The following is a 25,140-nucleotide window of genomic DNA, read 5'->3' as shown; positions in this document are numbered from 1 at the left end:
TTATAAAAGAGCACTAATGCTTTTTTGCTTTATGTTTGAAATTGTGACCCTGTTCTTAGCCTATCCCCAACCAGCCTCAAGCATGGTTCAGGCTCACACTCCAGCCGCTGAGCTGCAGAGAGACCATCTCTTTATACAAGATCAATTATGGGCGCAAGAGCATGCCTGGCTCAAGCACACAGACCCACAGACCCTTGTGGTCAGGGAGTTCCTACATGAACCCAAACCTTTGGGGGCTGGGATGTTTACTCTTGGCACGCTGGGATTTCCTGTTTCTAAGAAAATGGGCCTAGATGCTCAGCTACATTAACCAAACAACATGTTGACACAAATGAATCTGAAGCTTGCCAGCTCCAGGCTCTCTAGAAGGTCAGGTTTGGGAATGAAGGCATTTGGGTGACTTTCCAAACTCTGAATCCCAAGCCCAATGACTCAGGCCAGGTGTTAATTGAAGGGATCTGCTTCCCTCCTCTTCCTGCCTAAGAAGGCCCCACTGAGTGGCTAGAGTCAGAGGCTCCCTGGTCATCCTTGAGTAGTGGGAAAGTTCTCCTGTCTGTCTGCAGCTGGTCTTAGATGGAGGCAGCCCAGGTAGTATGGTAGGATGCTCCAAAAGACCCACCCCGCAGAAGCCTCCATCACGTGTCCATCTGCCTGAAATCCTCACCACGAGTTCACTCCTTTGAACTTCCAGGAGGCTCATGTAAAAATGTCAAAGTTACCCCCTGACATGACTTAACTGTATGACATTTGACACATGACTATATGACATTTACTGTATGAGCTGAGCCTAGCAAGGTCCTGGGAATATGGAAAACCTGAAAAATTTTGACAGGGTATCGAGGAGAGGAAGAAAGCAGAGGAAAAGCTGACAAGGTCAAGGGCTGCTTCTCAGAGAAGGGAGAAGGGCAGGAGGAGGATGTTCAGGCAAGGAGCAGAGCAGTCCGGAGATGCCAGTTTGGTGATTATGGACACCTTGGCTGCTTAGCCAGAGGTGGCCCTCATAATGCCATTCCTGCTGTGCCCACCACCCAGAGTGCCAGCAAACACTGCAGGATTTGCCTGCTCAGACTCCAGGCAATGCAGCTTCGTCTGCTGGGGAGAATCTTACCATTTTTAACCTATATTTGAACCAAGAGATTTGTGTGACTTCCACAGGTACCCTAAAACTTAAAGTATAGTAAAAAAAAAAAAAAAAAAAAAAAAAAAAAAAAAAAAAAAAGAGAGCGACAGAGAGAAAAAAAGAAAATATATTTGAACCTTACTTGCAATAAAAATCTCATAATATTTAAAAAAACTTCCAAAAATATATACATTATCAAAGATGTATTCTATAACAAAAATGACAGTCCTTGAGATGTGGCTGATTAATATCACTAGATCAGGAGCTACTCAGATGAGGTAAAGTCCCCTTGGGAAAGTGCAGAGCCTGGGGAATGAGGGACGGAGGCCAGTGTGCAGAAAGGCCATGAGGAAACACCTCGTGCAGTCATTCCCCTATCAAGCACTGGGCACCGCGGGGTGGGGGAGAATCCAAACAATCGGGAGGAAAAATATCCGTGTCTAAGCTGTTCAGGCTGCTGTAATGGAGTCCCATTAGTGGGTGGCTTATCAACAGTGAATGTTTATCTCTCACCGTTCTGGAGGCCAGGAGTCTGAGATCAGAGTGCCAGCATGATCGGGTTCTAGTGAGGGTTGTCTTCCAGGTTGCAGACTGCCGACTCCTCACTGTGTATCTGTGTGGTAGAAACAGGACAAGCTAGCTCTCTTGGGTCCCTTTCATTAAGGGTACTAATCCCACTCTGAAGGCTCCACCTCCATGATCAAATCACCCCCTGAAGATCCCACCTCCTATACCATCACATTGTCCACTAGGATTTAATGTATGAGTCTGGGGAGGGACACACTCACTCACTCCATAACAACATGACAGTTGGCACCATGGTACAATTAAAGAGAAGAGAGGAGCAAGTGGAGGCTCAGGCAGTGTAGGCAGGATGGAAGCTCCCTGTGGGCTTGGACTCATGTAGGAGGGCTTCATGGAGGAGGTACTTTGTGGTACAGGAAGGCCCATCTCCATGGGTGTCTGCATCTCCAGGTGATGAGTCAATGTCTTTGCAAGCATCAGAAACCCAAGAAGCATGGTGAGCAGGAACGCTATGGGTAATCTTAGGAAACTTGTGCCAAAGAATGGAGACATTCCAGAAAATGAAACAAAAGAGATGCAACCCTGGCGCCATGTATGTGCTGAGCCCCATGAGGCAGTGATGTATGGGAAAGAAAGGGGAAGAAGGAGGATAGGTATAGGAAAACCCTGCTTGAGATTCCAGAAGTAGATCAATGGAATCCATTTGTTCTTTCATTACTGTAATCATCCTTTATTGAATACCTACTATTCTAGGCAGTGTGCAAAACTGAGAATGCAATTATGCATAAGACATGATCCCTGTCTTTGATGAATTTAAGATCTTCTGAAGGAAAGAGGTGTAAATGAACACTCACACTAAGAACAAGTGCTTTCATGGTGCTAGGTGCAAAACATCACAAAAACCCAACGGCAGGAGCAACCAACTCTACTGGAAAGACCCAAGAGTCAGGAACAGATTTATAGAGGAGGAACAACGGAGTCTATTTATTTATTATTATTATTTTTTGAGATGGAGTTTCACTCTTGTCGCTCAGGCTGGAGTGTAGTGGCGTGATCTCGGCTCACCGTAACCTCCGCCTCCCAAGTTCAAGCAATTCTCCTGCCTCAGCCTCCTGAGTAGCTGGGATTACAGGTGCCCACCACCACACTGGGCTAAGTTGTTTGTACTTTTAGTTGGGCAGGCTGGTCTCGAACTCCTGACCTCAGGTGATCCACCCGCCTTGGCCTCCCAAAGTGCTGGGACTACAGGTGGGAGCCACTGTGCCTGGCCTGGAGTTGATTTTGAACATGACTCAGAATTTACCAGAAAGGGGATTCCAGGGACAGGGACCAGCATGGAAAGGGTGTGAACATGGGATGGTGCCAGGCCAGTGAGAGTGTCACGGATATGGGGCAGCAGGTGAGGAGGCAGGACGCGGGTGAGCCCTGACCCCGGAAAGCCTATTGTGCCAGGCTATAGGGAATTTGGGTTTTCTGTTGTCAATGACAGGAAAATCAGTGCAGGTTTCCAGAAGAGGGTGTGACAACTAACATTTTGTTCAATTCAGTTAAATAAGCACTTACAGAGTGCCTGCCATATGCAGAACATTCACTGAGTATGGATGATACAAAGAAAAATCTATCCCAAGCTCTCCTGCTTACGCTGCCTGAGCCTCATGGGACCCCAGATAAGTTTGGTAAGGAATGAGTGGGGAGAAAGGGTGAGGAGAAACAAGAGCACATGTCGTCTTGACATGGAATCAAAATGGGTGCATGGTTCTAGGAGAGGCACAAAGGTTTATGGAGGTAGAGATTCCCAAAGTCCCAGATTTGTTTCCACACTCTCAGGTCAAAGCAGGCCTTATTTAGGAGGCCTAGGCGTTCCTCATTTCCCTTCCTTGGTAATATCACTATGATTCTCTCTCCTCCCACAGGCAAAAAGTGTTTGATTAAGCCTGCAGAGAATGATGGGGTTCAGTAAGAATGCCAGCAAAGAGACGGCATAAAAGTCACCCAGAATAGGGCTGACAGCGTGGCCTCTTGAGGGTCCCCCATGCTCTGTCCAGGGGGAGGACGCTAGGCTGAGACTCTAGGTGTTCTCTTGGTTTAGATAAAAACTATAATTGACCACCACAAGTGCTAGTGGATGTGTGAGGGTGAGGGGAGAGCTGAAGATGAGTAGTTTGTTCTGATTTCAGTTTATTTTGGGCTCTTCTAGCCTCAAGTCTGTGTTCAGCTAAAGATATATGGCTGCATAGGCAAAGGGATCCATTAGGTAGGCCTGAATGTGATTCCTGCGTAATTCTCAGAAACTCAATCAGGGTCTTCCTATATCTCCCGCTTCCTCCCCTTTCCCCTGCCTCCAGCCTACACAGGTTGGTGCATCCACATGCACACACATTCAAGCAGGACATAGGTGGCTGGCCGGTCCATGTCAGATCATAACCAAAAGTTTTGGGCCCTCACCACTCACCTGTCAGCCTCAGACAGCCAGGGACCCAGCATGGGAGACACACTTCATGAGAACTACCCTGATGCCCAAATGCCCACAAATGTCCACAAACCCTTAAGTGTGTCTAGGCGTCTTTCACCAACAGAAGCCTGACTGTAAGCAAAGACATTTGGAATGTAATAAATGATTTCTAAAATGACATCTCATCATCCCTCTCTTTCATTCTCTCTCTCTCTCTGTGTCTCTGTATGTGTGTGTGTGTGTGCGTGTGTGTTTGTGTGTGTGTCTGAGTTGCCTCAGGGCTGGTGGTTTCAAAACTAGCAGCTGCAAACTTATGAAGGGAAAAAAAAACCCAAACCACAAAACCCCGTCTTGTGAAAACTGTGTGCCAGTCTAAAAGTGGCAGTCCGTGCAGGAGAAAAAGCCTGTTAACGTTCAGGACACAAGCAGGCAGTGTGAGATCACAGCTGGCTCTTGACAGTGAGGAGGAATTCAAATGTGTTCTGGGCATGGGGAGAGTAGGGGACAAGGACAAGGCAGAAGAGAAGCCAGAGGGGACTGAGGAGTCCAAATCCTGGCTGGCCAGGGGAGGCCTCTCCGGAATGGCTCCCTGCTTCAGCTGAGCTCTCTGAACAATTCAGCTTCCCAGATGCAAATCAGACCAGCTGCTACTATCACATTACTGGAGTCTTCTTCCAGAACACTCGAGGTCCGGTCTCCCTTCTCCATGCACTCAGAAGCTTCTGAAGCATGACTGGCAGACATAAATCTCCCCCAACCCCCAGCTCAGCCTCCCTGCCCTCCTCCCCAGCTGACACCCACCCATGCTCCCCTGTGTAGGCTCACCTTTCAGAACACTTCAGATTACACATTAAGATGCTGCCCCAACCCAGCCCCAGACTCCTACTCCATGGCTAGTTTCAACCTACAACTCAATCCAGGGGCACAGGGGGCTGGGGGTGCAACCGGGAAGCCCAAGGGAAGACTCAATTGCGGAGAATGAGGTCCCTGCCTGGCCCCAAGACTGGACAGAGGAAATCCTCAGAGGTGTCATCAAAGCTGAAGGCTGGAGAAGGAGAGTTCTTGGAGGAACACTAACCGGCCTGGCTATTTCTTCTGCCACCCCTACCCCGCCTAAGCTCCACACCAATGGCCTCTTTGGCCGGAACAAAGTGGATACTTGAGTCACTTGGCTAGAGAGTTGGGCAGTGCCCTCTTTTGGATAGGAAGGGCAGGTTATCCATAGGCCCACAGACAGAGACAGAGGAGGCCAAGCCCCAGAGGCCACAGTGGAACAAGCGTCTTAGGGTGCTTTGCCCATAGGTGCAGCTTAATGAAGGACGGCCAGAGGACACGGTTGTAAAAACAGGGCAGCAGAAATCTAGTGTGAACATTATAAGTATTTGAGGAGAAGCAGTTACTGAAGTGATCAAAACTGAATGGGGTTAATGACAGAATGCTTCAAGGAGGAAGTTAAGTTCTGAGTAGAGTTTGAAGGAGGGGAGGGACAACGGCTGGGGCAGAGGGGGGAAGAGGAAGTGTGTTCGCAGGGGAGGGTGCTGTGTCTTTGGGAAGGGCACTACTGATTGCATGGTGGCCCTGGGAGCTGTGCCACTCTTGAAGGTCCTGTCTGGAGTTAATATTTGGATATATTTTCAAAGAGGGAGAATCCTCTTCTGTACTAATAATTGGCATGTCTGTAGTTGATAGAATGTAGATTTTGGAAGGAGCACACTCTGGAATCAGATCTGAGTTCAGATCTTAGCTCTGCCACTTATAAGCTGGGTAACCTCCCAAGCCTCACCTTCCTGAACTATAAAATGAGGAAATTATTTCATAAGGCTATGGTGAGAATGAAATGAGATAACTTACGCAAAGTCCTTAGTTCCGTACTTGGCAAACAGTAGCTCCTAAATCAATAATGGCTAGTATTATGTATATACTTTATAGCTGATGGATTAGAAAGGCAGCCACAGCAAGCCACTTTAAGTCCTCAAGAGGAAGCGTGTGAGGAGTTGGGTGGTCTAGATGCTGATCTCAGCAAGTCAGGTCCTGTTTCAACCTTTCCATGAGATGCAGGCGGCCAGGACCTGGACAGAGCCCAAGGGCCAGGTCTAGAGTAATGGTTATGGAAAGGGTTGATGTATCAGCTTCAAAGGCTGACTTGCTGCAGCCCAAGACCTTGGTACATAGATTTGAGTCCCATCTGATTGAGAAGCAGGTACATTCAGTCACATGTGCTCATAAACACTTAACAACTGGCTCTCCAGGTTTGTGTAATTTGCACCGATTTCACGATGCCCAGCCTCAAGCTCCCACTGGGCATGCATGGGAAGACACGCACGCAACTGTCTCTCAGGAACCTCACGAGCCAGTTCCAGCACACCGCTGCATCCAGCCACCCTGTCCCACAGCCACAGCCCATCTCAGAGCAAAAGAGGCACCCGTCCTCTATGTCTGGCCTAGCTCTGTCTAAGTGGAGAGGTAAGGAGTTGAACGGGAGAGAAGATCAGGCATTCCTGCTCTCTTCTCTGTCCCATACCGGCCAGAAGTAAAGCTTCCCTCCCTGACCCACTTCCCCTCAGGCCAGTTCCATATTGACTAGCAAGTTCATTTTCCTCACAAGCTGAAACAAAACAAAACACAAAACATGGCCCTCTGTCTTGGGCCTTCAGCAGAGCAGCTCTGCTTGAAGAGGAACCGCAAGGTGCAGCCCCTAATGCTGCGGAGTCTGACAGTGCAACAGGCCGGGGGCTAACGCTGTCTCCATCCAGCTCAGCATGCGGGTGGAGCGGCCAGGACATGGGCATGCCTTGGCATAGACAGTGCACTTCCGGATTCCCTCTGGGAGGCAGCAGGGAGAGTCTGGCTTCATCCTTAATGAATTATCTGGCAGAGGTTGTCACAGAACCATGGGACGCTAGAGCCAAAAAGTGCGTAGTAATCACCCGTGTGTCCCTTTGTTGCACAATGAGGGTGCTGCGGCAGAGGCTGCACCTCTTAGCTGTGTCGCCTCTGGAGCTGGACCACCCTCTCTGGCCTGCTGCTGGTGGTGCGCCTGTGTGTCGACGCTTGGACACTTTTTGAACAACATTTCTTCCATAATTGCAGTGGCCCCTGTGAGTAAAAGCTCCCTCAGGCAGGTTCTCTGCCTTCTCTTTCTTGCCCATTTCCCTCGGGCACCCAGTACGCCTGAGCGTCCTTGGGACCAGAGCCACTCCTGTTTTGCAGTAAGGGAAGCCATCCAAGGAGCAGAGTCAAGGCAAACGTTCCAGTGCATTCTGTATTGGGATTCTTCCCTTCAGGAACAGAAATTCTCATTTGCACTCCCCATTTGCCCTGGTGGGCATCCCAGCTGTACCTGAATATCAGGTAAACCTGCCTTGGCTTCGTCAAGTCCAGGGCTGTGATGAACCATCTAGAACTAACCACATTCAATTAGTCCCCTAGCCAAGGGTGGGGTGAAGGAAATGAGAGGAACCTACAACTTTCTGCAACCTCTACTCCAACCACCAGAGACACACCCTTCTGCCTGATGTTCTTCGACTCAAGGAGTTGAGAACCACTTTGGGTCTACACAGAGATGACACAGCTGCCCGTGTCTGCCTCGGTTTAGAAGGAGCTGGCTGAGTTCCTGCATGAATCCGAAAGCCAGGACAGTCATTTGAGTTTCAGCGGCAGGGAGTCTTCCACTAGGCACCTCCACTTTGTAACTAGGTGTGTACGAGGGCAATACAAAGGACTCCCAGCCCAGCTCTGCCCAGAGACTTCGTCATGCCCCGTGGTTCAAAGAAAAAAGGTAGGGGGAGAGATTAATGGAGTGAGAGCAGGTGAGCTTATTGTATTTATCAACCATGAGCCCAGGTTCGCATTTCAGGTGCCCTGATTTATCTCACAGGTGGGAGGGAAGAACTGCTGGCAACCCTTCTCTCAGAGCTCTGAGTTTTGGAACAGGATTTCCTCTGCAAGTTGTCAAAAATCAGATAAAAGTCTTAATCTCAGGCACACACAGCCACAGGCTTTGGCCTCTGCCACTGTGTGCTCAGCTTTCAGTGATGAGACTGAACAATGGTTGGCGATGCTGTGCATTTGAAGAGGTGGGACAAAAAAAGGATGAGTGGAGGCCTGTGAGGCACATGGCACTGCCCATGGGAAATATGAGTGCAGCAAGTGGGCTCCAGAATGAACTCAGGACTCAGGACAACTGAGGTCCCCTTTTGCTCCTTTTGGTGTCCTCGTACCAGGTGTCATGTACACTAAATGAATGCACATACCTGTCACCTTTTTTAAAAGGATGGCAGCCAGATCATTCACCTCTGCTTCCCCATTCCAAGAGCCCGGTTCTTGGGAAGCAGGCGGGAAGAGCGTGTCCCGGGTACTGGCTGGTGGAACTGTGGAGATGGGAAACATCTTGGCCTTGTTCTCCAGAATGCTTTTTGCTAAAGAGATGCTTATTTTTTCAAAATGCATTCTATAACTTTAATGCCTTTTCAGAATAGAAGAACTGCACATTTTAGCCACCACGTTGATTAAGTGACACTGTGTTAGGGAGTGCTCTGAAGAAACTATGTTCACCTGGCACTTGACCTTGAACCATTTCTAATATCAGAATACAAAGTCCATTCACGTTGCCAGAGCCAGCCAACTGAGTTAGCACGGGAAGTTTCAGGAAACAGAAAAGTCAAAAATCTTGAAGTCTGGATTCTTTCTCCTCTCAAGTCCTCCTCTGATTTGTATGTTATTACCACTTTGGCTACGCCTACCTTGTATTGTGCATTTGTTAAGTGTGTACTGTGTTAAAAACTTTACTTATACTCTCTCATTCCATCCTCACAACCCTATCATACAGAAGAAAAGTGGAATCTCAAAGAGGTTTCCTAATTGGCCAAGGCCACCCAGCCTGCATGTGTAGACCACGTGTTTACACTCACCTTTGTGGGCCAGCATCTCAGTAGCTGTGCTGCTCATCCTATTCATTTCCGTGCTTACTCAATAGGGGGAAGAGCTGGATATGGAGCAAATCGCTGTCACTTAAGTCAGGCCCAGTATCAAGAATATACATTCTAGTCTAGAATGCTGATAAATACACTGGCAGTCCCAGAAGGTCGCTTCCAAAGCAGTAAAGAAGTGCTCTGGAACAGAGACATGTTTTCACTTCTTTTTGAAGGCTTCCCTTTGAGAATAAAGGTGATCTGTGGTGCTGGGCCCTTCAAGCCCTGACACCCACTCCTTTTGTCTCTGCCTCTTGGGATCTTGGGGGAGCTACACCAAGGGCTGTGTGATGAATACACCGTGAAGGGATGTATTTATTTATTTGCCAGGGAAATGTATTAGGGAGAAGCAAACACTAATCAATGATGTTCAGGGGAAACTCAATCTATGGAATGAATGGTTTTCCCAGATGGGCTGTATTTAGAGACTCACAGAAATCCTGTATGTTTCCATTGCCATTTCCCATCCTTTTTTAGCCTTCACTGAATGTGTCCGGAAATCTTTTGCAAAAGAAAAGGCACCAGTCTGTTTGCCTTGAAAATGAAGAAACCAAAAGGTGTAACATCCTTCTTCCTTCTCAGGTGGAATGGTTAATTTTACAAGTGCCTCGGGAGGTCCTGAGGAAAAGGCACATGCCATCACGTCCTCTCTCAGTGAAAAAGTTCATAATAATCTGTGCAAAACAGCACCTTTGGATAAGTTCAATGTGGCTATATATAGACGCTTGGCCGTTTCCTGTTGCTGTTGCAGCTTGCACAGGTTTGAAGGTAGGGTGAGGCTGTGACCATAAGCCACATGGTGACATGTACATTAGCCATGCCCTCTGCTTCCTGTGCTGCTTATGACCTGGGCTGGACGAACCCCAGCACTGCTCAGGGGCAGGGAGCCCTTAGGAACCTAAATATGGGGGTTGGTGAGTTTGCTCTCATCTTTTCTGAGCACAGGTTGCCTGGCTGCAGATAGATGGTGCAAAACACACCAGCGAGCCAGTGTGCTTTTCTAACGGTCTGCTTGTGTAACTTTTGCACCACAAAATAAGAGGTCAAGTATGAAAGGGTGGTTAACAAATTGAGCAGAGCAGCCCTTTTTTTTTTTTTTTTTTCCTGTTAAAGGGGCCGTGTCAGCAAAAAACAAAAAAACAAAAAGCAAACAAAAACAACAACAACAGCAGCAAAACACCTTCCTGAGTGAACTGCATGAAAAATCATTTGGCAAAACCCAAAGTTCATAGCCACGTGCAGAAAAGCCATCATGCTAGAAACAGTCGTCATGATTTGACCTCAGAACTGTCTCTTATTTTAAGATTTCAAAATGCTTAAGTAGATTGGGCACAGTGGCTCATGCCTATAATCCCAGCACTTTGGGAGGCAGAGGCGGGCAAATCACTTGATGTCAGAAGTTCGAGATAAGCCTGGGCAACATGGCAAAACCTCGTCTCTAACAAAAATACAAAAATTAACTGAGCGTAGTGGTACACGCCTGTAATCCCAGCTACTTGGGAGGCTGAGGCAGGAGAATCGCTTCAAACCAGGAGGCGGATGTTGTGGTGAGCCGAGATTGTGCCATTGTGCTCCAGCCTGGTGGATAAAGCAAGACTCCATCTCAAAAAAAAAAAAAAAAAAAAAAAAGAAAGAAAGAAAGAAAAGAAAAGAAAAGAAAAGAAAGAAAGAAAGAAAAGAAAATTGCTTAACTAGACATCTCATGCAATTTTCAAGAGATGAGTGGCAAATGTGACTCCAGCTTTACTAAACAATGAAATAAATTAAGGCACCAAAATGTGCCGAGCCTTGTCTAAAAACCTATAGCAGGAGAAGAGACCAGAAAAAAATTCCACTGGTTCCCTTCTTTCTCCATCCATTCAGCCAATCACTACCAGATTATTCTCCAGCTCTCTTCCCCGTTTCTCGTCTGGGACATCTAAGGTAGAACCATGCATGTTAAAAAAGCTTTTCAGGAAATTCTGATGGGCAGACAGAACCAATGTGAGTCTATGTCATTTTGACTGTCATGTTCTATACGGGCTGCAAAATAAAAACTTGGAAAGTCTTTCATGTGACAAATAGTTTTGGAGTGCATACTCTCTGCCAGGCATTGTGCTAAGTCCTTGGGTACACAGGCGAACAAAACAGATGAAGACCCTGCCTCCACTGAGTGTAGTCCAACAGGAGAGCAACAGGAATCACACTTTTGCATAGGTGAATATCTAATTATAAATGTAGTACGTATTATGAAGAAAAACTAGAGTGTTCTGAGAAAGACGTTAAGGCTGGATAGATACAAGCCTGGGATTGGAGAAGTCAAGGAAAGCCCCAGTTTTTTACATGACATTTACACAAAAATGATCAAGACAGGAGGAATATGCTTCGTTGCTTCCAACACATAACCAAAGCAAGTTATGATTCTAAAAATCAACTAGTTACCAAAAAAGAAAGAAAAAAGTAAATGATCTCTTGGGCTTGGCATGCCCTTGTTTTGCCCAGAGAAGCACACTTCCTTTTTACAATTGTTTGGGAGGTTTGTGGCGGAGGAAGAGAGGAAAAATCAGATCTAGAGAAGCAGAGTCCTTCAGCAACTTGCAATAGTGGCTCTTACTAAAGCATCTCATTACTTCTCAAATGTGTCCAAGGGATGCTCAAAGCTGCTTTCTCAAAACAGGATTCTGTGTTCAAATGAGTGTGGGAAATTAAAAGGAACTTAAACAAGTCTCTTTGCATCAGGACTTATCAGAGCCTTGAGTATGCTAATGGAGATCCTGAAGCTCCAAGGGAAAGTGTGGCACAATACAGTCTGCAGCATTTTCCAATCAAATTTGATGGCAAGAGATTTTTTTTTTCACTGAGTACCTAACTCAGTGGCTCTGAAGCTTTACATCTGCACAAAATCCCCTTGGGAAGTGTAGAGAATGCTGATTCCTCGGTTCCAGCTGCAGAGATTCTAATTCATTGGATCTGGAATGGTCCCGGGAATCTTCATTTTGAATAGCACTTCAAGTGATTTTGAGGCAGCAAGTCCAGGATCCATACTATGAAAAAAACTAGTGGGATCAGTGTCCTGCTAGTGTCCCAGAAGCATCTCAGTAGCTCTACACACTTCTGCCATTCAAGCTTTCTCGGCTTCCCCTCACTCTTTAGAACCTGGCTGATGCTGAGTGAACATGGTCAAGTTAGTGGGCCAGAGTAGATAAAAATAATGGAAATATGCAAAGTGAGTCACAGCAAATCCAACCATGGTCTAGAATTTGTTGGGTGTCACAGGTCAAGCTACAAAGACCACATTTGCCATTTGGACTCAGTTGGCAGGAACGTTATGCATGTGTGATGTAAGATGCTGTGCGCTGAAAGTCCCTGAAGCTGTGCAGATACTGGATCCAGCAGAAGTTTTCTCTGTTGTGCCCGTCTGCCTTTGTCTAATTAGCCAAGGGTTACTTTGGCTGCCTCCCTTCCTTTCACATGGAACAAAGGTACCCAGAGAGGTACATGTTGATGCATTCATATGCAGAGAAGTTCTTGTCTTTCTCTTTCTCTCTCTCTCTCTCAAGTCATTGCTCAGCGAGGAGTCAGCTCCCACATGCTCCTCCTATCTGGGCTGCAATCGGTGCAGTGAGGAGAGGAGTGACAGAGCACATGATTATGACGGGGCTCGCTGCTGAGCTGCAGGGGTTCAGATTACTGCTACCTGTGCAATGGCAGCTTCCCCGGAGCACCCAGGGGCTCCAAGGCCACAGACAGAAAATACCTTTGCTACCACATGCTGAAAAAAATCCCCAAAACCATTTGCCAAAGATTTGACTTGGTTAAAAGCGAGGTGGAGAGGGGTGGTTAAAGAGGGGAAGCTATAGAAAGGAAAACGCAAGAAAAAAGTGTTTTGCATATTAAACAGCCCTGCTTTGTCCTCCAGTTCAGCCAAAACGTTTAGAGGAGGCTGTGCTGTCCATGGCCACGCTGCTCTGAACGTGCCTCATCTGGTCTTGGAAGCTAAGCAGGATCAGGCTTAGTACTCAGATGGAAGAAGGCTATTCTTGTGCATGTGCAGAGACCAAGATCATAGGGAAAAGCATGTCTACGGTTGGGTTTTGTGTACAAATACTGTATAGGAACATAATTCAACCCGTTTAAAAGAGGAGGATGATTGTGGCTGAAACCACGGTGAGAGGAAGGAACATGCTACATTTCTTCAAAGATAACTGCAGATCGAACGCGTTCATCCTTGTGACCCGCGCTGCCTGCACTGTGGTGTGTTTTGCTTGGTTTGCACCAATGCCCTGGCTGGCGGTCACTTGCTCTTGGTGGCCAGTTTCATTTCCTGGTTTTGAGAAAATGTCAGGGAGGCCTGTTGCTTGGGCATACTGTCACTGAGGGAAGTGTGCAGTTTTAAAATGTCAAAGCCAGCAGGCTCATGTCCAGTGCATGCCGTCAATCAGCAAATGTCCCTGGACCCCTAATGAGCCCACTGCAAGTTCAAACACTAAGTAACGAACAGATAAAGATCTTGCCCTAAAATTGCCTACCATCTAACCAAAGGGGCAAGATCAAAAGGGAAAGAAAAATAGTATCGATATGGAAAAATAAATGTACTCATTGCTGTAGTGTTTGTGGGCAAAGAATGCAGCTGAGAAAGTGCGGCGTCGTGGAAAGGGCCCCATGGAAAGGAGTCCAGAGGGTTGGGCTCACACTCTTCCCCTTCCCGCTTTGTGACCACAAATGTAGTCCTTGGCCTTCAGAACCTGTGTTTCTTCATCAGCAAAGTGGGGGAGGGGAATAATCCTGCCTTCTTAATTAAATAAGATTATAGATTATAAAATTAAATAAGTAATTAAATAAGATTATAGATGTGGGAAGGCTCAATGTCTTAACTATAAATGATCAATGTCTTAAACTATAAAATAATCTACAAATTTCACTTGTCATTATTATTACTTTTAACAACAATATGAGGGGAAATAAGTCTAGAAAATGCATCTTCTGCCAGTTCCATTAAAAAGAGAGAGAGGCAGAGATGGAGCTAAGTATAAGAATTCAACCAGCCCAGAACTTTGTTCTGGCACCTCAGTGTATATTTAAAGTCCTGTATAATAACATAGAAGTAATCATGGTTATCGTTTATTTGTATTGATGGATTTAAGGTGGACTTTTTATTTCTAAGGTTTGGATACATCTAAGAACAAAGTATACTTCCTAATACACCATTTAGTTTTAATTTTCAGAGATTTGATCGCCAGTTTGGGAGAACTTTGCAACTGTATGTTTGGTATAATTCCTTGACAGATCAATTTGATGATGGAGAAATAATCCTCACATTATCCATATTATCAGATGTCTAGATAAGATAGGAAAGGTAACTTTATCACAGCTATGTGACCCATGACGGCCTAGGTAGCTGAGTGAACCAGGAGTCTGAATTTGGAAACTAAGTTGTGAGGTTCTTATGAACTTCCTAGGGCTTCCTGAGCCTCCCCCAACCTTTAGATGCCAAGTCCCTTGGCAAATTCATATCATTCCTGCAAACAGAAAATAGTATTAAGAATAATAAGATTTTTTCAAATTTTCCTTCAAGGGTCCTATGAGCTGGCCTGAGAAATTGTTTAACTTTGAAGGGAACTTTGAACAAATAGGACAAGACAACTGAAACAAGTATCTAGAATTAGGACATTGTGGATCCCGAAGTTCTTAAACACTGAAACCTCCTTGTGGTATGCAGAAGCCAAATTGATCATCTTTAGGCAGAGATTCCTTGGGCATGATTGATAAGGCTGTCCATCCAGCATAACATTGAGACTTTCTTGTGTAAACCCCTCACGCCCACTAAACAGGAAATGCAAGCTACTAGAGCTGAACACTCAGCCACCCTCTAGGTCCCCACCCTCCACCCCCGCCCAGCATAAGAACATTATTCTTTGCTTTCCTTTCTGAGGAGCTGTAGACATTCATTCATATATGCAGAGCAATCAGACATCACTAGCCAAAGAACACCTGGTAATAATTCTTACATTTTGGAATCTTAAGAAACTTCCAAGGAAAGGGGTGTTACGAGTTGGTAAGCCACACCTTTTGGCGGTAGCATGAGCCCTCTGGCTTCTGAAACCCTAGAGTTAAGATACACTCTTGTAGCAGGCTTGTCACACTTGAAATTCTAACTGGTAGCTTCATACCCTGAGTTGGTTTGTCACTTGAGAAACTTTGGTTGAGAATGTAGGAACTGGAAAGATTTCTTGAGACATGCTTGTTTTAGATACACCCAGAGACATGCCAGGTACAGATGACAATTTCCACCGTAGGTAAAACATCTCAAAGCAGAAGCCTAGGCTGACAGTGGACCAATAACTGCATTGTTTATTGGTTTCCCAAGGCAAATGTTCAGCAAATTCTGTATATATAATCAACAGAAAATTTTGTTCAGATTCTAGAAAAGGTAGATTGCTGTTTTGTCTATATGCATACTTTCTGCTATAGTAGTATTTGCATAAGTTAAATATTTTCAGGGCAATTTTTATTAGTTTTCAAAATGCGCTTTTGTGGGTATCTATATGTGTGCAGGTGTGTGGGGAGAACCATGAACAAGACAAAGACTCCTTGTCATGGAGGGCAGAGCCTGACTCAGCATCCCAATACAACCCCTGGTTTGCATTCGTCCCAAAGAAAGCACATTCTAACAACCAAACAACCATGCCAAGCCTCCGGCCACAAACCCAACCAAACATTTTCAAAAAGATGTACATATTTATGTGAAATAACATGGATATCTTTCAGTGCCCAAGAGACGGTTTTCTGCAGTAGATCTAACTCAAGTGGATAGGGACTTCTGAAAGTCCATTTTCAAACTGAGTTTGCTGAATCCAGCTAGCTACATGGAAGGGATGGCACAGGCTCAGTGGGAGCAGGACAGAGGAAGGGGAGGCCAGGGTGCAAGCTCATCTGCTCCCTCATCTGTACAATGGGTTCATTCCCTGACCACCTCACCGCACTATTGTCAGGTCTCCTTCACTGGGAGCTGAAAAAGCCAAATGCTGAAGCAGAAAGTAGGGTTTTTATATACAAGGCTTGAATGATAGACACATATGGAGCATGCCTCCCCCACCACAACCCCACCACACCAGAACACAAGCTCTCTGCAACATGGTCCTCCTCTCTAATGTCTATGAGTTCTAGAACTTGAATAAATCTTTGTCAAGAATGTAGTTCAGCCCTGTCTCCAAACCATGAACTCATCTGTGAACAAGACATTTCTATTTTCCTTTATCTTTTAAAATTGATTTTAAATAAAATAAAAGGTGCACGAATATATTCTGCAGAAAATTTAAATAGAGATCGAGTAAAAGCCCTCTTGCCTCAGCGTACCCCACAATCTCACTTCCCATCCTAGAAATGGCCATCCAGGGCTTATTGAAGTGCCTAAGATAGCTCATGTGAATCATGTCACCTTTAGCCTTAGGAAACATTCTTTTGGGCTGAGTTCCAGTTACTTTTGTTGTGAGGTTCTTGTGGAAGGTTCACTGTCTCTCTACCTGCAGACGAATGCTCGGAGCTTATGATACATACCATTGAGGGCTTGCTTGGCAGTCAGAAGTAGGATTGCTTAATCAAAATCTGTGTGGAAATAGCCTGTTATCTCTATGGACTTAAATGGCCATCAGCAGTTCCCCAAATTCAAGACTCCCACATCAATGTCATTGAGTTTGAAGTTGGAAGGGATCAACATCACCAGGTTCTACCACTGTTTGAGCCTTAACAAGTCATGGCAAGGTTTTACCTTAATATTGTCATTATTACAGTATAATTTTAGAAGAATGACTGTATAGGGGAGCAAACATTCTCCAAGCTCCTCTTAACGTCGCCCTACTCTCCTGACTTAAGTGCCATCCACCTTATTTTATAGAAGAAAATACTGAAACTCAAGACCCCCTACCTGGACAGGGGTGGAGCAGAGACCAGAACCCTGGACCTCTGACTCAGTGCTCTTTCTACTCTACACTCCATCTTCCACATCCGCTTTTTGCTAATATCCCATAAGTAAGACATAAGATAAAAACAATGCCTCAAAATACAAGACAACCAAGGCCTCACCTTTCTCTCATTACTCAAATGATGCAAAGCCCAAAGCCCTCTCCACCTGACTTCATCCACTACCACCCGAGCTCTCCAAATGCTTCCAGGTGGGACACCCACATTCAAGGCCACTTCGATTCCCGGTTACCTTCTGGCTGCTGAGCCTCTGCATCATATAGAGTGAACAGAGCCCAGCTTTACAGCCAGAAAGATCTGGCTTTTACTCCTGGCACCCCACTTCAAGCTGTGTGACATTGGATAAATCCCATATCCTAGCTCAGGCGCCGTTTCTTTACCTGTGAACCATCTGTCCTACCTACCTTAAAGAGTTGCCATAAGGGCCAGATAATGCAATGACTAAGAGCGCTTTGGAAAGAAGAATGCTGGATGCAGATTGCCGTTGTTATCAGTGTCCAGCCCATCCTTTTCATGTGCAGCTCTGTGAAGACATCTTCCCTTGACGTCAGAACCAAAAAAACCAAACAAAGCAAAGACCCAGGGTTACATTTCTGCTCTGGAGTCTCTTGTATGACAGTATCTATGTTGGGCTTTTCAGTGTGTAAACCGAAACAAAACAAAAAAGAAGAAAAATCAGCAGCAAATACTGCTTGGTTTTGCATTTTCCCTTCTGTTTTCTGATTAGAGTCTCTATGGCCTGTGAGTGCAGAGAGAACCTCAAAAGATTGTGTTTGCTGCGGATAAGCACCAAACTCGATGTTTATCAGCACTTATCTCCTGCAAACTCACTCTCTGGAGGCTTCAAAGGCTGAGGGAGATCTCTCAGCCTTGCTCTGAGGAGACAGGCAGGCAGGCACTCCTCCCTGGGCCTTCAGCTGCAGGTGGGGCCCAAGAGCACTTGCTCCATCCTTAGGAGCATAGTTCTCTTGCTCTTCCCCATGCAAAAAAAAGGAAGCAGCAGGTTTACTGAAGGTTTGGGGATGAGCTGTGGAGTAGAGGGAGCAGGAGAAGAAAAGAAGTGTTTTAAAACAAGCCCAGAATGGCTGAAAAAGTAGGTGGAGAGGGAAAGGGAAAGGCACACTGCTTACGCTCCTGCTGCCTCCACCCCTCAACCCCCTTCCCCACCGATCTCACTCTTTAGTCTGCCAAACAAGCCCATGAGCCTTCAAAAGGCGTTTTAATTCCCTTCATCTGCTCTCAGCTCACCTTCCCTACCTCCTTTGGGTCTGCCCACTACTCTCCATTCCCAGGGATTGTTGGCTGAGAGTGGGACGGTGGGAGGGAGGGAGGCAGTGGTGGGGGCAGGGGGAGCCAGCATTTTATTAGGCTGTTGAATTTGATTTATTAGGGGGGAAAAATCCTTCGCTTGCTTGCCACACAGGTTATTCTCAAAGTGAAAACTCTATTTTACTTTGAAAAAAAATGGTGAAAGTGCCTACAGTTATGAATGGAGCTCTTTGTTACCTTCCAGATCGACAAGACAGACTGTTTGGTTCATGTCTGTGCACCAGCAAAGGAGTGTGGGGGCCTGGGAGACAGATGTGGCCTTAATTGCATGGAAATATTAGAAGATCGTTAAGCCATTTTGACAGGATTTTCCTCTAGCTGTGGGAGTAAAGGGCCACGTCTGAGCCGCATCAAGCCTGGCCAGAGCCACTGGCGGGGCCTCTCATCCCCACGTGTGAGGGACACATGGGCCTTGGTTCATGTGCCCTAATATTGGTAGGGAATAGATGCCTCCTTGTCACCAACTTCCACCCCACGTCTCTGCCCCATAAGTGCAGAAAGCAATCTCCCAAGAAACCCTAAGGCCTGTAGTGGGAGTTGGAAGAGAAGCTACCCAGTGAAATAAATATCTGGGAATGTATACGCACATGTATGTGGACAGAGAGAGATCAGACCATCTCCAGCCTGAACGGTGCCCTCCATAAGGCTCTCCAGGGACCTACACGGGCCTGAAAGAGGAAATCTGTTATCATGACAAATAATGGCGTCTAAAGACAAAACCTTTTCTATCTATTCACTTCTTCCCTTTCAAAGTAACATTTTTTGCTTACAGAAGTCGTGACCCATGAGAGTCCTGTAATTAAGTCAGAGAAATCCTCAAACAATGTTGGCTCATCAAAGAACAAGACCCCATAAATATGGTCAACCTCGTTTCTCCTAGGCTGGCCTAATCATGGTTCCAATATACTTTTAGCTCCCCACTTCTTCCCCCACTTGCCCTGGTTAATTTTCTGCATGCTCAGAGAATGCAAATATTTTCATATTAGCTTAAATTAAAAATAATTAGCAGGGTTAGTCTGCTGGGAGGGAGGGAGAAGCCCCACCCAAACTACAGTTCAGTAATCCCTTTGGGTTACGAGAGTAATGTTTTAGATAAGCTCTTCCTCACTTAGATCAGACAGTGTTGGCAGTCAGACTAGGAGTAGATTAGTATCACAGGGTCCTCCCTTCAGAGTGGTACACCCCTATAGCTCAGAGGCCACTTGTTAGAGTTGGGGTGGTAGGTGGTTGCTTAGATGATGTTTGGGCCTCAGCCTGGTGCCAGTGGGGATGGGGACTAGGTGAACAGAAAGGAAGGCTGGTGGAGAGATGAGGAAGGAGAGAAGGTGCAGCCACAGAGATCCTGTTTTCATGCAAATGTTGTTGTTAACCCAAAGGGAAAAAGGGAAGAGCTCCCAGGCATGCTGGCAAGCCAGCATCCCCAGGCTTGGTTTGACATTTAAGGAGCACCGGCAACGGCAACGAGTTAAGGGGCTAAGGGCCCACAGTCTGCAAGCTCTGGTTTAAAACACAGTCACTCAGCCAGGCACGGTGGCTCATGCTTGTAATCCCAGCACTTTGGGAGGCTGAGGCGGGTGGATCACTTGAGATCAGGAGTTGGAGACCAGGCTGGCAAACATAACGAAACCCTGTCTCTACTAAAATACAAAAATTAACCAGGCGTGGTCATGGGCGCCTGTAATCCCAGCTACTCGAGAGGCTGAGGCGGGAGAATCACTTGAACCCGGGAGGCAGGGGTTGCACTGAGCTGAGATCATGCCACTGCACTCCAGCCTGGGTGGCAGAGCGAGACTCCATCTCAAAAATAATAAATAAATAAATAAATAAATAAAATAAGATACAGTCATTCTGCCTACCGTGACTCTTCAGGCCAGAGCCTCCAGCCAGTCCAGATGCAGGGGCATCTTATTGTGGACTTTCTTCCGCCCTTCCAGAGGACTCCAGATCTAAGTGGTGTTTCAGGATCCTGCAGTGAGAGCCACAACATTTGACTCAATGGAGAAAGTGCCAAAGTCAAGCCTTCGTGTCCCCCTCTTCTTCTTGCTGTGTGCTCTGCAGAAGAGGGGATAAAATGCTCATCTGAGGTCCTGGCTGGCTGTCTCTGACCAGAAAGTCCCTGAGCCAATGAAGTGTTAATACCTTTGCCCCTCCTCCCCCCATTCCTGCTCAGTTCACAGCTTTCCTGTCCTCTGAAATCCCTTCCTTGGTAGCCAATTGCACCACCTCTTTACCTCAAGTTCTGCCACCTTCTCCTGAGGCAATGGCTCCCTTGCTTGGTTGGTTTCTGGGATGCTACGTGGGGGTGGCTGGGGAAGCTTGTGCCCGGACTGTCTCGGGAGCTCACAGTGACGTTGACAGTGCACTGCTTCCATTTGTAAATGCCATGTGCTTTCCAGAACGCTTTCGAGGACTTTATTCCTATTTCATCTAAGCTTCAAACATACCATCGTTCCCACCATATTTAATTCAGACTCTTCTCCCCTTTCCCGTTGTCACTTCCTCACCTGTGTGCACAGCCTGTGTTTACACGGCAGGTTTGCCGCAGCTACTCACTTTTCCAGGGTTACCATGCATATTCCCAGAATAATCTGCATTTCACCTATTTAGTTCACTGCAGGGACTTAGCCAGTTCCATGGAGGAAAAGTCCCACAATTCTCCTAATCTTATAGTCATTAACAATACCATTAAAATGATGGCATCATTTTTCCATAGACATACTCCTGGCTTTAATCACAGTGCCTGGCACATAGAAGATATCCAATAAATATTTGCTAAATGAATGAATACATCAGTGAATGAGCGTTCTTTTGTGGGACAAATCTGTTTTAGGGCACCATTGTGAGACAAGACATGTTAAAGAAATATCCAGAGTGACCTTCGCATGTTTTGAGGAGCACATAGTCTGGTCACCAAACACAAGTGTCCACAGCCTGCCCTCTCCAAGACGGTAACCACTCATAACGTGACTTCTTAAATTCAAATGAATTACAGTTGACTAAAATTAAAAATTCAGTTCCTCAGTCACACCAGACACATTTCAAGTCCTCAACAACCTCACAAGGCGAGTTGCTTCTGCATTGCACGGTGCAGATTTTAGAACAGTGCCAGCATCACAGTCATCTCCCCTGGACCAAATCAGAGAATTCAACTTCTTTCTATGTAAATGAATAAGAAGTTTAGGTAAAGTTTTTTGTTTCTTGATCCTGATTTTAAGATTGATGCTGACGAGTATGCATTTGTTGGTTTTATGTAGAACTGCCAACATGTTTTACAGGCCATTCAGACTGACGTCATACCTGAGAGCATTTTTGGTTCATGATAAAAGGAGCAAGAGGACCACAAGGTTCCCCGGGGACATTTTGCTCTCACAGTTTCCCAAGAGAGAAAGGTTTGAGAAGGTTGGCTCCACTGGCTTCATCGCCTTTGGGTTTCTCATGAACATCACCAACCCACAATGAACAAGGGAGATCTCAATCACACAGAAAACCAAGTGGAAGTCGCAGTGCAAGAACTTGGAGCCATCTGGACATGGTGGCTCATGCTTGTAATCCTATCACTTTGGGAGGCCGAGGCAGGAGGGCCGCCTGAAGCAAGGAGTTCAAGACCAGCCTAGGCAGCATAGTAAGACCCTGTCTCTACAAAAAATAAAGAATAAATAAATAGATTAGCTGGGCATGGTGGTGTGTGCCTGTAGTCCCGGCTACTTGGTACTTAGGAGGCTGAGGTAGGAGGATCCCTTGGGCTCGAAAGTTTGAGGGTGCAATGAGCCTTGATGATGCTACTGCACTTCAGCCTGGGCAACATGGCAAGATCATGTCTCTGAAAAGAAAGAAAGAAAGAAAGAAAGAAAGAAAGAAAGAAAGAAAGAAAGAAAGAAAGAAAGAAAGAAAGAAAGAAAGAAAGAAAGAAGGAAGGAAGGAAGGAAGGAAGAAAGGAAGGAAGTCACACCAGACACATTTCAAGTCCTCAACAACCTCACAAGGCAAGTTTCTTCTGCATTGCACGGTGCAGATTTTAGAACAGTGCCAGCATCACAGTCATCTCCCCTGGACCAAATCAGAGAATTCAACTTCTTTCTATGTAAATGAATAAGAAGTTTAGGTAAAGTTTTTTGTTTCTTGATCCTGATTTTAAGATTGATGCTGATGAGTATGCATTTGTTGGTTTTATGTAGAACTGCCAACATGTTTTACAGGCCATGTTTTACAGGAAGGAAGGAAGGAAGGAAGGAAGGAAGGAAGGAAGGAAGGAAGGAAGGAAGGAAGGAAGGAGAACTTGGAAACTTGGCAGACTTTGACAATGGATCCTGAGGAAAATGGAACTGAACAGGACATAGAAGTTCAGAAATTTTTGAGGTATGGGACATCTCAGGGCATGTACACCTGGTAGGCTAATTTTCCATTTCCCACAAGTTTTTATAATGTGGAGGATTGAGCCTTCCTGCCATGAAGACACATGTCCTTGAGACAGACAGACAGGCATGGCTCTGTTGGGCAAGGTTGGCACCTCCAGCAGCTTCCAAGAGTAGAACACTAACTGCCCCTTATGGAGTAACTAAACTAGTCCAAGCCCCTAGGAACTGTCAGTGGGTTTTAGCTGGGTTTTCTGCTCAGCTAGCTTTACTGAGCTTGACAAAGAAAACATCTCCATGTAAACCCACTGAAATGTTTTCTTTGGAGGACTACGGCAGGACTTGTTCACAAAATATCTACTTTTCCTGTAGATGGATGCCGGGAGACAGGAGACCCCTGTGCTGGACTGTCCAGGCTTAGCACTCCGGTTAAGCAGGATGTAGGCCAGCCCTGTGAGGGCAGCTGCCAACGGAGGGACCAGCTGTGCACCAGAGAGGGAGTCTGAGCTCCATGATGAGAGGATGCTTGGCTCCTCATGTAGAGACCAGGCTGTCCTCAGTTCCCCTGACTCCCTCTAGAAGGGAGAGCGAAGATGACAACCAAAGGGCCCATGAAGCTCATGAACACCATGTTATGTGAGCTTACTCATAGACAGGGTGGCCATATAATGCATCATCCAAAGCGGGATAATTTTGAGTGAAAGGAGGCGCTAGTAAGCATTTCCTGGAACAATAGCATAAAGTGGAACCGTTCCAGGCAAAGGTGCTGTAGAATCACTCCACTAAAAGATGTTAGGGTTGAAGCCCTGGAAGGGATCTTAAACAGATCATGTAGCTCAGTCCTTTTATGTAATAGGTACATAAACAAGCCCAGAGAGATAGAGTGCCTTTTCTGTACCACGATTATGACATTCAGGGAGGGCTATGTGACAGGCGCGAGTTAGAACACTATTATTATCACTATTTTACCAAAAAGGAAACTGAGGCATGGAGAGATTAAAAAGCTTGTCCAAGGTCACAAGACTGGCAAGTGGTAGATGCAGAATTCAGATCCTGACAGTCTGGCTCTGTGGGTAATATGTCAAAGACGACAGGACTGTACCTCTCACAAACCAGCAGAGTGGAGAGCCCCCTCGATCCTCACATCAAAACCCTGTGGGTGCTGTCATTGTGCCCATTTATGGATAAGGGGACCAATTCACTCAGCTAGTAAGTGACAATCATGTCTACAGACAAACACAAAGAAAATTATCGTGGGGAATTTACAATCTAGTTGGAGAGCTAGAACATAAACCTATGAAAAACCACAATGGAAGGCAACGGTTAAATAAATATCAAAGCAACGTGACAAGGCAGTCTAAGATAAAGTGCCAAATTGGTGGTAGAGGTGGACCATACAACAGACTTCAGCAGAATGGAGGTTCCTATGCTGAGCTGGAGTGAGCAGGGAGACTTCCTGGAGGAGGCGGAATTTGAGGTGTTCAACAGTTTGGTGAATGAATGACATATGATTAGGCAGAGAAGACGGGGAGGCAATTATATGCAGGTGAAGCTGCATATGTGTATTAAATGTACATTAAATATGCCTCCAAAGGTTAAGAGTGCAGGAAGGAAAGAGGCAGGCGAGCCTTACGTAACAAGAAGAAAAACTATTTGAAATAGGACATCAAAATGCAGGAGGCGGAGCAAGAAAGAGAAGGCATGGAAGCACGGGGCAGAACAATTGAAGGAGACAGAGGGAAAATGAACGGAGAGCACAAAAGGAAAGGAGGAGCAGATTGAAACAGAGCACAGGAACTGGGCAGAGAGGGCCCTGGCCGCCGAGCTCTCCCAGAAAATGGACCTCCCCAGGCCCCACCTCCCTCCATCACTCCCATCCACAAGGTTTCTGCCACATGTCGCTGCAACAATATGGTAACCATATGCCCTGGGCCACAAAAGAGCTAAACACCTTGGACAGAGCAGTTCACCCAGATGTGCTAGTTGGAAACACTGCACCCTCAGGACCTGCTTCCCGACTTGATGGGCCCGAGGTCACCAAGCATGGCTCCTCAGCCGTGAATCACGGAAAAGAAGCAGCCATTAAGAGCTGGAAAGCGGATTCAGGGTCTCCCCCGTCCCCATGCCCTGAGAGGAAACGAAATAAAATGGATGCAGGCCTCGTCTGTGCGTGGAGATGAAGCGGCGTTCTTTCCTGGCTTGTGTGCGGGAGGCAGGACATCGTGAGGCTGGTTTCGCCTTCGTCCCTCTGCCAGGCTGCTCCCTGGGTGTTGCTGGAAGGGACTGAAGCCCCGCCATGTGCATGTTTCCTCGTGGGCTTCCTGTGATTGTGAGGGCCCCGGTTGCCATGGCAACTGCCACGTGAGGAAATCGTCAGATAAGATCATAGCTTCTAGGAATAGGACCTCAAGTGGTTGTTTGGGGAAAGCGGTC

General features: G+C 46.3%; 1 protein-coding gene and 1 long non-coding RNA gene across 6 annotated transcripts in view; one reads left to right on the top strand and one right to left on the bottom strand.

Moving 5' to 3' along the window:
* Positions 1 to 25,140, top strand: part of FLI1 (Fli-1 proto-oncogene, ETS transcription factor) — a 118,231-nt gene that overhangs the window by 27,685 nt on the left and 65,406 nt on the right. The gene's annotated exons all lie outside the window — the stretch shown is intronic.
* Positions 1,291 to 25,068, bottom strand: LOC116269665. Of its 4 annotated transcripts, none has more exons than XR_004177296.1 (6): positions 24,659 to 25,068; positions 20,212 to 20,407; positions 18,943 to 19,023; positions 17,431 to 18,673; positions 15,217 to 15,431; positions 1,291 to 1,733 (listed from the first exon to the last, which is right to left on the bottom strand). It is a non-coding gene; the product is annotated as an uncharacterized LOC116269665 (long non-coding RNA). The 4 variants fall into 4 exon arrangements; XR_004177298.1 differs by lacking the exon at positions 15,217 to 15,431 and having other exon boundaries at positions 17,431 to 17,566; positions 18,533 to 18,673; XR_004177295.1 differs by lacking the exon at positions 15,217 to 15,431.

This window comes from Papio anubis, chromosome 12, assembly GCF_008728515.1.
Source record: "Papio anubis isolate 15944 chromosome 12, Panubis1.0, whole genome shotgun sequence".
NCBI lineage: Eukaryota > Metazoa > Chordata > Mammalia > Primates > Cercopithecidae > Papio > Papio anubis.
This window is presented reverse-complemented; position numbering and strand designations above follow the sequence as displayed.